At 37.2% G+C, this 12,263-nt stretch overlaps 2 long non-coding RNA genes across 2 annotated transcripts in view; one reads left to right on the top strand and one right to left on the bottom strand.

Annotated features, from left to right (window-relative positions):
• Positions 1-3,006, top strand: part of LOC125964171 (uncharacterized) — a 29,238-nt gene extending 26,232 nt beyond the window's left edge. Inside the window, exon 2 of the long non-coding RNA XR_007476827.1 lies at positions 184-3,006. This is a non-coding gene — a long non-coding RNA (uncharacterized LOC125964171). The remainder of the gene's footprint in view (positions 1-183) is intronic.
• The window catches only part of LOC117195880 (uncharacterized), a 35,491-nt gene that overhangs the window by 21,975 nt on the left and 1,253 nt on the right, over positions 1-12,263 (bottom strand). The window contains exon 2 of the long non-coding RNA XR_004475773.2: positions 12,113-12,222. This is a non-coding gene — a long non-coding RNA (uncharacterized LOC117195880). The remainder of the gene's footprint in view (positions 1-12,112; positions 12,223-12,263) is intronic.

Below are 12,263 nucleotides of genomic sequence, written 5' to 3' on the forward strand. Positions count from 1 at the left end.
CCCCCATATAGTTATATACAAATACTCATGTGTGTATATATACATCTACAAATATAAATATTTTGAGTGTAAACAGGCACAAACACAAATATGCAAACCATTTATGTGTGTTGACGATTATGTTTTATAGACTGGGATCATATTATACACACTTTTCTTCATCTTGTTTTTTTCTCATTTAAGCAGTAGTGTTGGATTGGCCAAAAAGCTCCTTCAGCTTTTAAGTAAAAATAAAAGACACATTTTTCATTTTTACCAAGAACTTTATTGAACAACGTATTCACCGTTTTGTTCCACTAACTTCTGCCATTTTTCAGGCAACTTCATAATTCCATCTTCCCAAAACTTTTTATGTTTTTGAGCAAAGAACTGTTCCATAGGCCTTTTACAGTCTTCCAGGGAATTGAAATTTTTTCCATTAAGAGAATTTTGTAAAGACCGAAATAAATGGAAATCCGAAGGTGCAATGTCTGGTGAATATGGCGGATGAATCAAAACTTCCCAGCCAAGCTGGAACAGTTTTTGCCTGGTCATCAAAGAAACATGCGGTCTTGCTGATGGAAGGTTATGCGTTTTCTGTTGACTAATTCTGGACGCTTTTCGTCAAGTGCTGCTTTCAGTTGGTCTAACTGGAGGCTGTACTTGTTGGAATTAATCGTTTGGTTTTCCAGAAGGAGCTCATAATAGACTACCTTTCAATCCCACCATATACACACATCACCTTCTCTGGATGAAGACCCGCCTTTGGTGTGGTTCATTTCACTTGCCCCACGATCTCTTCCATTCCACATTATTGTACAGTATCCACTTTTCATCACCCATCACAATTTGTTTTAAAAACGGAACATTTTCGTAATGTTTCAGTGGAGAATCACATGCGGAAATACGGTCAAGAAGGTTTTTTTCACTTAACTTATGTGGAACCCAAACATCAAAGCGATTAACATAACCAAGCTGGTGCAAATGATTTTCAACGCTTGATTTGGATATTTTGAGTATGTCGGCTATTTCCCTCTAGCAATATCGTTGACTGTTCTCAATTAATGTCTAGATTTGATTGCTATCAACTTCAACTGATGTACCCAACCATGGAGCATCATCCAGTGAGAAATCTCCAGCACAAAAGTTCGCAAACCACTTTTGACATGTTCGATCAGTCCCAGCACCTTCTCCATATACTGCACAAATCTTTTTTTGCATTTCAGTTGCGTTTTTACCTTTCTTGAAATAATAAAGCATAATATGCTGAAAATGTTGTTTTCTTCCATCTTCAATATTAAAATGGCTACATAAAAATTCATCAATTTTGGGACTTGCCTGGTGGCACAGTGGTTAAGACTCTGCACTCCCAATGCAGGGGACTGGAGTTCAATCCCTGGTCAGGGAACCAGATCCCATATGCATGCCGCAACTAAGAGTTCACATGCCACAACTAAGGAGCCCACCTGCCGCAACTAAGGACCTGGTGAGCTGCAACTAAGAAGCCTGCCTGCTGCAACTAAGGAGCCCACGTGCTGCAACTAAGGAGCCCACCACAACTAAGACCCAGTGCAACCAAATAAATATTTTTTAAAAATTCACCAATTTTGATAAGTTTTTTTAAATGCACACTGATATGACAGCTGTCACATACAATCTAACAAAATTGTTTTGAATGAAGTTAAAGACAGCTAAGCGCTATTAGAGCTGTCTTACAGAAAAAATTGAATCAACTTTTTGGCTAACCCAATATCTTGTGGAAATCACAATTCAACTCATACTGCTTTAATTTATTCCTTTCCATAAGATACAAAAACTGTAATTAATTCAACCATTTTCCTATTAATGAGCTTTCATTTTGTTACTTGTTTTTTGATACTATGGATGATACTACAGTGAATATTCTCACAGATAGACCCTTACGTAGTATTTTATACCTATAGGACAGATTCGCAAGAATGATGTAGCTAGGACAAAAGATATTTGTAGTTTAAAACATTTTAACACAGGTTGCCAGACTGTTTTGCAAATAGGTTGAAAAAGTTCACATTTATACCAGCAATGTATAATACCCTTTTAGTTGGATCCCTACTGGCAACAGGTGCTGTTGGTCATTTAACATTTTGCCCATTCTGAAAAGATGTCTCACTTCACTTGTAACAGGAGAAATGCATAATACTACACTAAGATTAAACATTTTCACTTATCAGTCCCAAATCCAAAAGTTTGATAACATACTCTAATGACAATGCTGTGGGGTCACTCTTCCATGTTGTTTATATAACACAGGGAAATCTGGCAATATCTATCAAAATCCCACACACATTACATACCCTTTGATCCAGCAATCTTATTTCTGTGAAATCTTGAACATGTGAGACAAAATTATAAACAGTATTATTCATTACTACACTGTTTTCAAAAGCAAAAGACTGAAATCAATGCAAATATCCATCATAAGGGCTGGTAAAATATATTCTGGTATTCTTGTAGTGAAATACAATGCAGCTGTTAAAGGATAAGAACTCTCATTATGGAGCTACTTACATAACTCTGAGTTGTGGAACACAGTGCATTATTATAACCTTTGCTTTTTTTCTTTTTTTTAAGGAGAATAAAATAAACTCATATTTGTATAAAAAAGCTCTGGGAAATACTTGAGAAACTAATCAAAGTGGTTGTGAGACGAGTGGTGTTGGCATGGGAAATGGGTGGATGGCAGATATGTGGGGGAAACTTCAACTCAAAACATAAATACCTATCCACCTATCTAGATACACAAACACACATTACATTTGAATGAATTGCTCCTCAAAAGGAAAAGAAAAAGAAAAATAGTTCCAGTAGAGTGAATTCCCCAGTTTCCTTTATGTGATTTTTGTCAAGTCAATTTAACTATCTGATCCTCTTTCTTCAACTGTAAAACAGGGATAAGATCTGCTTCACAATGCTTTGGTGAGCACTAGATTAGCTCTGTCACTTAATAAACTGACACTTAATAAATGTTAGTTGAATAAAAAAAAAAAAGGTTTGCCAATCTGTTACATAGGCCTAATTGGCATCTCATTATTTTAGTTTGCAGTTTCCTGATTTCTTCTCTTCTTTTTTTTTTTTTGGCGGTACGCGGGCCTCTCACTGTTGTGGCCTCTCCCATTGTGGAGCACAGGCTCCGGACGCGCAGGCCCAGCAGCCATGGCTCACGGGCCCAGCCGCTCCGCGGCATGTGGGATCATCCCGGACCGGGGCACAAACCCGCGTCCCCCGCATCAGCAGGCGGACTCTCAACCACTGCACCACCAGGGAAGCCCATGATTTCTTCTGATTTTGAGCATCTTTTCACATTTGGATTTACCATTTGCTGAGTTCGTATTCTTTGCCCACCCATTTTTCTGTAGAATTGCTTGCTCCCTTTTTTTTTTAATATCTTTTTTTTTTGGAATTTACAAAGTGGTCCCATACTGTGTGTATCTTTTCTTTTTTTGGCTGCATTGGGTCTTTGTTGCTGCACACGGGCTTTCTCTAGTTGTGGCGAGAGGAGGCTACTCTTCGTTGTGTGTGGGCTTCTCATGCGGTGGCTTATCTTGTTGCGGAGCACAGGCTTCAGTAGTTGCAGCATACGGGCTCAGTAGTTGCAGCACGTGGGCCCTAGAGCATGCCGGCTCAGTAGTTGTGGCTTGCGGGCTCTAGAGCACAGGCACAGTAGTTGTGGCACACGGGCTTAGTTGCTCCACGGCATGTGGGATTTTACTGGACCAGGGGTCAAACCTGTGTGCCCTGCATTGGCAGGCGGATTCTTAACCTCTGAGCCACCAGGGAAGTCCCTGCTTGTTCCCTTGATGTGAATTTCTAAGAGCTCTTTTAATATTACAGATGTTAAACTTCACTGTACATATTTTTCTAAATGTATTATATACCTATTAACTTTAACTATGTTTATATTTTTGCATACAAGTTATTTCTTACACTGATAAATGTCTCTTTTAGAAGAACGTGTATTCTGCTGTTGTTGGGTTAAGTATTCTATAAATGTCAATCAGTTGACTGATGGTACTACAGAGTTCAACTATATCCTCACAGATTTTCTGCCTGCTAGATCTATTGATTACTGAAAGAGGGGTGATGAAGTCTCCAGCTATAATAGTGGATTCGTTTATTTCTCCTTGAAGTTCTCTCAGTTTTTGCCTTAGCTGTCTTAAGGCTCTGTTGTTAGACATACACACATTAAAGGTTGCTGCATCTTTTTGGAGCATTGACTTCTTTATCATTATGTAATGACCTTTCCTATCACTGATAATTTTCCTTGTTCTGAAGTCCGTTTTGTCTGCATATAGCAACTACACTTTCCTTTGATGAGCATTAGCATAGTAGATCTTTCTCCATTCTTTTACTTTTAACCTATTTGTGTCTTTATATTTAAAGTGGGTTTCTTATGTACGGTTCCTGAGAAAATAGAGATCTAGTAAGGGATGCTGGCTTCCTCCCTCCAAATTAACCCTGGGTAGGTACAGAAAGGAAGTAAGGGCTTGAGGAATAAAATCAAAAACTGTGAAGAAACCCTAGTTAGGGTCAGAAGTTTTTAAGTATTGTTCCTGCCACTCCCCCACTGATCATCCCACTTTGGGACAATCAGTTCCAGACAACTGATTACTACACAAATCATCAGCAACAGATCAGGCTTCCCGGCATAGAATAATGTCTGTTAAAGTGAGCTGCTGATGAAAAAGCGTGTGGGCTGACCAGATATTCTAGAGCGGTGGACAGTCACTCCACCATTCCTTCCCCAAACCTCCAGGGTTTTGGTGGATTACAACAGCCTTCTGCTGTTGAATTACGAATTTCAAGGCAAATCTTTACTAAAGGAGTTGTCCAGTGAAACAGGAACCAACAGAGATAGAGCACTATACTCTTCTGTGGTGCCTGGAGCCTTCCGCTCTCTATTCCTTCAACTTGTGGGAAGGGGTAAAACTAGGGTCTACCCTTTTGCTTATCCTCCACATCCATTATGAGAGAGAGCAGTAGAGAACATGAGCCTGTGAACCAAAATATCTAGACACCTCAGGAGTATGATCACCATATGACACAACAAATTAAACAACATATACCAACTGAAACAGAATTATAGGAACAGATATTTAATTTTAAAAAACAATTCAAATTTAATAGTTTAAAAACAATCCAATTATTCATTCAAAAGATTTTTATTGTGCACCTATGAACTGTCAGGCACTGAGGATTCATCAGTGAACAAGACAGGCAAAAATCTTTGTGTACTTTCTAGTGGTGCAAAGTGGCCTGGGGCACAGAGACAAAAACATACAAACACCTAAATATCTAACTAACCATTAAACCATTTTAGAAGGTAATAATTGCTTATAAAAATAAAGCAGGTAAAGCAGATTGCAACTGCTTAAAAGGGTGAATAAAAATTGTGACCCTAATTTTAAAACGAAACTGAGCCTAAGACAGGAGTCAAGAAGATGCTGAGTGGGAGGTTACTAATGTGTGAAGAAGGAACAAGAAATCATAAAACGGTCATAAGAGAATATTAGGTATAAAAATATGAGTTTATGGGCTTCCCTGGTGGTGCAGTGGTTGAGAGTCCGCCTGCCGATGCAGGGGACACAGGTTCGTGCCCCGGTCCGGGAAGATCCCACATGCCGCGGAGCGGCTGGGCCCATGAGCCATGGCCGCTGAGTCTGCTCGTCCAGAGCCTGTGCTCCGCAACGGGAGAGGCCACAACAGTGAGAGGCCCGCGTACCGCAAAAAATAAATAAATAAATAATTTAAAATTATAAAATAATATTGTACATGGTAAGAAATTTAAATAAAAGTAGAAAGTTAAAGACCTCATTAACTCTTCCTTTCCATAGAAATAATCATTTTTCTGTGTCTCCTTCCAGAAATGTCCTATGCATAATCAAATGTGTGAATGTGTATAGTTTTAAAAATCTATAAATAGGATTTTATACAAATTTTCTGCAACTTGCTTTTTTTCACATATATGTATCTACTTTAGAGATACAGGTTTTGAAGGACAGTAAAAATCTCATTTAAAAGGCAAAATTATAGTGATAATAAAAAGATCAGTGGTTGCCAGGGGTGTGGGATGGGAGGGGCAGGGATGAATAGGTAGAACGCAGGGCATTTTTAGGGCAATTAAACTATTCTGTTATAACACAACGTTAGATACGTGAAACTATGCATTTGTCAAAACCTACAGAACTGTATGACACAAAGAGTGAACCCTAAAATGTAAACTATGGACTTTAATAGTAATGAATCAATATTGGTTTATCAACTGTAACAAATGTGCCACACTAATGCGAGACATAAATAATAGGAGAAACTGGGTGTGTACGTGTATGTGAAGTGTCATATGGAAATTCTCTGTATTTTCTGCCCAATTTTTCTACAAACCTAGAACTGCTCTAAAAAATAAAGTCTATTAAAAAAAAAAAACCAAAAAACCTTCATTTAGGAAAACTATTTTTAAAGCTTTGCATAGAGTATTTTAGAGTTGGAGGCTCAAAGTCAAATATTGGGCAGGTTGTTGCTACGGTCCAGGCATAAAATGATTAGTGCTAGGCTTCCCTGGTGGCGCAGTGGTTAAGAATCTGCCTGCCAATGCAGGGGACACAGGTTCAAGCCCTGGTCTGGGAAGATCCCACATGCTGCGGAGCAACTAAGCCCGTGCGCCACAACTACTGAGCCTGTGCTCTAGAGCCTGCCAGCCACAACTACTGAGTCCGTGAGCCACATCTACTGAAGCCTGCGCACCTAGAGCCTGTGCTCCACAACAAGAGAAGCCACTGCAATAAGAAGCCCCCACACGGCAACTAAGAGTAGCCCCGACTTGCCGCAACTAGAGAAAGCCTGTGCGCAGCAACAAAGACCCAATGCAATCAAAAATAAAAAATTGTAAATAAAATAAATTTTAAAAAATGATTAGTGCTAAGGTAGCAAATGAAATTAGTTTGAACTATTAGATTTGCTAATACCTAAGAAAATTGCACCTCAGAAAATCTTAAGTGGAATTTAAAGTTTCTGATTTAAAGAAGTAATATGTCAAAAATAGTATGTTAACCAGGAGTAGGAAAAAAAAAATGCTTAAGAATTAAGTGGACAAAAGAGAGATGTGGCTGAAAAGATGCGAATAGCCATAAATGACATGTTAAACATTTTTTAAGTTAACATGACATGGAGGAACCAGGAAATTATCCATCTAATATACTTGGTGTGGCTTATGTACTTAAACTGTTTACTTCCAGATTTTTACAACCTACATATTTTCTAAACATAACAGTCATTAACAAGATATATTGGGTGCACTCAATCTGAATAGTGTTATTCTATATAAAATGCAGCTATCTTTGAGTTTACAAGCTCAAAGGCAAATATAAATTCAAAAGTTAGATAATATAAAGCAACATATTATTAAACGCACAGTGGTATCACAAAGCATATCAGATTCCTGTTTTCTTTAGTTCCTAGTTCATCAGCACTTGGAGTAGGCTAGTTCCATAAACTCCTGAGGTAAATAAGATTCTACCTTATTTTTTTAATGATTATGTATCAAGATTACAGTAAGCGTGGAATTTCTAAGACAAAAAAGGTGGCTTCCGAAAAAGAAAAAGAAGCTTCAAAGATCTACATAGAATTAAGCTCTTTATTATGTATGTATACATAAATTTTGTATCTATTTACTTTTTAACTATAATCTTTTTCTAGTCAGTGACTACAAAAGTGGCATCTCAATACACACTCATAGAAATTACAGAATAGAAAGGTTTTTTCCAAGTTCACTCTATTCTACCAAGTGTCTCTAGGAATTTTCTATTAGGCAATTCTATATACTGCTTGTTTTTAGCACCACAAGCATTATGGAAGAAGACTTTTAAATAGTTTTACCATTTGTTATTAATTTAAAGATACCAAATTTGTTTCTCTAGTTTTGCTTTTATTTCCAGTTTGCTGCATTTCCTCTTAACACTGTGGGTAAGGTGGGCAGTTAAAATGTGGTTCCTCAAAAACAAAAGGGAAGTATAATATAAGAACACCAAAATCAAAATCCTCTTTTTAAAAAAGTTTTGTTTATCCCTTTAAAAATGTCTGAACACATAAACTGACAGATTTAATAGAAATCCTTTTAAAAAATTTGCTTAGTTTCTCACATAATAATCATTAATTTAACCCCAAACTTAAATCATTAATTTGAGCCCAGGAGGGTAAGTCTCCTCTCAATTTGTTCAAACATATTAGGTGTTCCATTAATTTCATCTTATTGTTTCAATCTATCAACCTCCAATTCCTTTTACCTCTCTCTTACTTTGGGCTTCTTATTTGCTTGATTACATGTCCTACTTCTTCTTGGTTTAATCCACACGTAGGTGGTATCCATCCCCCATTAGTTTCTTGAAAAAGGATGAATGAACTGTATATTTGAGAGACTTCAGGATTGAAAATAACTTTATTCTAGCCTTATATTTGATTGACAGCGTGACTTATACAGAATTCTAAATTAGAAGTAATTTTCCTTCAGAATTTTGAAGCATTGCTCCATTACCCTTTCGCTTCCAGAGTTGTTATTAAGTCCAACACATTCACCTCTGTATGCACCATATGAAACCTCTATCAACTTTTTTTCTATCAACTTGTACAATTTACTCTTTGTCTCTCTACTCGTTATCTTCATAGAGTAGGGAAAGGGGAGGTGGGAGATACATAGGAAATGAGCTCCAGAAATCAGCACGGGTCCTCTTAAGCATTTTATACTTATAGCAATCTTAATTAGGTCCCCAAGAGCCACATGTGATTAGCACTGGCATACTGCACTATCATACAGACTGTGCAGCCCTAGAGCAACCACTGTAAGAAACAAAATGAGGTTCAGCGACAATAAAAGAGGTGTGTTGGGCCTTCCCTAGTGGCACAGTGGTTAAGAATCCGCCTGCCAATGCAGGGGATACGGGTTCAAGCCCTGTTCTGGGAAGATCCCACATGCTGCAGAGCAACTAAGCCCGTGCACCACAACTACTGTGCCTGCGCTCTAGAGCCCGCGAACCACAACTACTGAGTCTGCGTGCCACAACTACTGAAGCCCGCGCTCTGCAACAAGAGAAGCACCGCAATGAGAAGACTGTGCACTGCAACAAAGAGCAGCCTCTGCTCACCGCACCTAGAGAAAGCCCACACGCAGCAACTAAGACCAAACGCAGCCAAAAAAAAGAAAGAAAAAAAAAACATGTGTTGATAGCAATGTAAAAATAATAATTATGACAAAGATAAAAGCTAACACTACTGTGCATGTCTATGTGCCAGGTACTGTTTTAGTTGCTTCATATATGTTAATCACTGAATTAGTATATACAATACAACCTTAAGAAGTAGGTATTGTCTTCATTCTTATAGGTTATATATTTTACCCTGGCACAGCCAGAATTCTAGTCTAAACAGTCTAGCTCCAGAATCTTGTGGTCTTAACTATTATGCTATATTGCCTTCCAGTAGCAGATGGTAGTCATTTTTTGTTGTTTATTATACTACTTTTAAATATCTTTTCTTGACAAAATAAAGTTGGCAAACCCATGTTGATTTCCTCAATTAAAAAATTTATTGGTTGGTGAAATGTGAAAGCCTGGAAATCACCAGTTTGTAGGGCCAGTAGAGAACAAGAAAATGAAAATCTGAGAGAAGGTAACTGATGGAGCAAGGTCTTGGAGGATGAGTTCTAGAACATAGGGAGGAGTTAAATTTAAAGGACAGGGCAGACACTAAGTACAGGAGGAATTATAGTCACATTTAGAGATGATGGGGAAGAAAGATTCTCTAGTAACTAAAAATCAAGGTTATCTGAGCCCAAAACAAGCCTGATAGTGTCAATTAGAAGGCTTAAAAATAATATAGAATGGTGAAGATTTAGAGCAACTTTTGTGAGGAATGGGAAAAAATAAACCCGGGATTGGACGGACAGACTAGAAAAATAGAGATGGTTTCAACACTAAATATCTTGAAGAAGTCAAGAAATAAGGTTAGTGGGAGTAAAGGAGTGGACGATGTATAAACAAATAAATGAGGTTGTGGTTAGAAGGTAGGATTTCTGAATTTAAGATCTCAAAGCCAGAGGTAATGCTCATTCATTGCCAACGATGAATACTGCTGATAATAACCATTCATTAAGCACACTAAAAAAATTAATTACAGATAGTCATAACAACCATTACTATCAGCATATTACAGAGAAGAAGCTGAGGCCCTAATGAATTTTCAATTAACACTCAAGTTTTTTATAGAACTTAACAAGATGATGCTGAAATTCATATATAGTAGGAAAGGGCCTGTCATTCCCTAGAAAATTTTGAAGAAAATAGATGAATATTAACTATTGTTAATACCCTACTGGCTATTAACACTTATTATAAAACAGCAGCAATTATGATAGTGTGGTTATGTTATAGAGGTCATACAAATTGACCAATGGAAAATAATAAACAATCCATGGATGTGTGGAAAACTGATTTGAAATCAATGACATTACAAACCATAAAAGAAAAGTTATACTATTCAATAAATGCTGCTAGAACAATTAATTTTTCATATATAAAATAAATAAAATAAATTAGATCTCTACCTCATGCACAAAAATAGGTTGATTAAAAAAAGAATAAAACATGAAGAATAAAAGTTTAAAACTTTTAGCAAAAAGATAAATGAATATCTTTGTGATTTTGAGGTAGGAGAGGATTTCTTAAACCAGACACCCAAAGCACAAAATATAAAGGAAAAGATGAATAAATGTGACTACATTCAAACTAAATTTCAGTGTAAGAAAAGACCACAAACAAAGGCCAAAGAAAAGGCACAGACTGGAAGATGAGAGGCAACAATATAACCAACAATGTTATTATTAACCAGAAAACATAAATCAATGAAAAAGATGAGTATAGCAATAGAAAAATGGGCAAAGATGCCCAGAGATGTCCAGGAGGCGTTTGGGATTAGTACTAGAGACATCTGGGCTGGAAACAGAGATTTGGGATACATCAACTTATTGATCATATTTGAATTCACGGACTAGATGAGTTTATAAAAGGAAAGCATGTAAAGAAATTAGAGATCTGGGCCTAGCTAGGACATAAAGCAGGCAGAGGATTACCAATCCTCACTCAAGTTCTTAACACTAAATAACTTCTTTAAACTTATCCACATATTATTTTGTCTTGCCTTTTCTGACCATAACTTTGTCTTTTAAAGATGGGGTCTAAACACAAGAAACAAACACTTATAATAAAACCAGATTTTGTTGGACACTACATCAGAAGATGGTCAGATAAGCCTGCCACTTCTGTTTAGAACAATATTACCTTCAGCTCCTCTGTTTCATGTATTGCCAAGAAGGCAGGATTGTGGAAATGAAATGCAAATTAAAAATTAAAACAAAACAGGATTTAAAATTTAAAGTAAAGGGAATGTAAGAAAATATTCCCAAAGTGCACAATAAGGATTTTTTTAATTGGTGGGGTTAGGAACTATCTCCTTTTAGTCATTAGCATAACTCATTTAATGCATCAGAAATAGGTAATGTATGCCTACACATCTTTAAATTTTAAGACAAAAAAGATGAAAGACAAGAAGAAAAATGTTTCGTCCATACAGACTTCTGCTCATCCCATTTCTTCTACTTAGAAATAGCAAATCTGGTATCCACTGCTCAAGGGAAGCCAGTCACAAAAAAACAACTACATGCAGTAAAATTCCTTTTATATGATATTCAAGAACATGCAAAGCAAAACAGAATAGTGGTGGTGGTGCTGGTGGTGGTAAGAAGATGTGGTTAGCAGGGACATAAAGAAGCTCTATGGGGTGTCTGGTATTCTGTATATGTGGATCTGGGTGTTGGTCACATCAATTTATACATTTGGCACTTGAGCATTTTACTATGTTCTGTCTTTTAACTGAGGTATGTATTTTTTATTCCTATAAAGAAAAACTTCTTAGAGACCTTAAGAATCTCACTGAACACAGCTTGTTTCGCTCTTGTCAAGACAACAAAGCCTCTAATTAAGAAACAAATATTTAGTGGCCTTCTCTCAACTTGTCTTCCCCTAATGGCCCCACTCCCTCAACCCACCCCTACCTCAGCCATCTCCCCAAGAGAACAGGCTCAAGGACAAGGACGTCTGAGATGAACATTTTCAGCATCAACAAGCTCCAGGGTCCTTCTTCCACCAAACCAAAAGTAAGCTCCTAAGAGGAAATTGAAAGGAAACTCGAATGTAAACACCAAC

The sequence above is a fragment of the Orcinus orca genome, chromosome 4 (genome assembly GCF_937001465.1).
Source record: "Orcinus orca chromosome 4, mOrcOrc1.1, whole genome shotgun sequence".
Lineage (NCBI taxonomy): Eukaryota > Metazoa > Chordata > Mammalia > Artiodactyla > Delphinidae > Orcinus > Orcinus orca.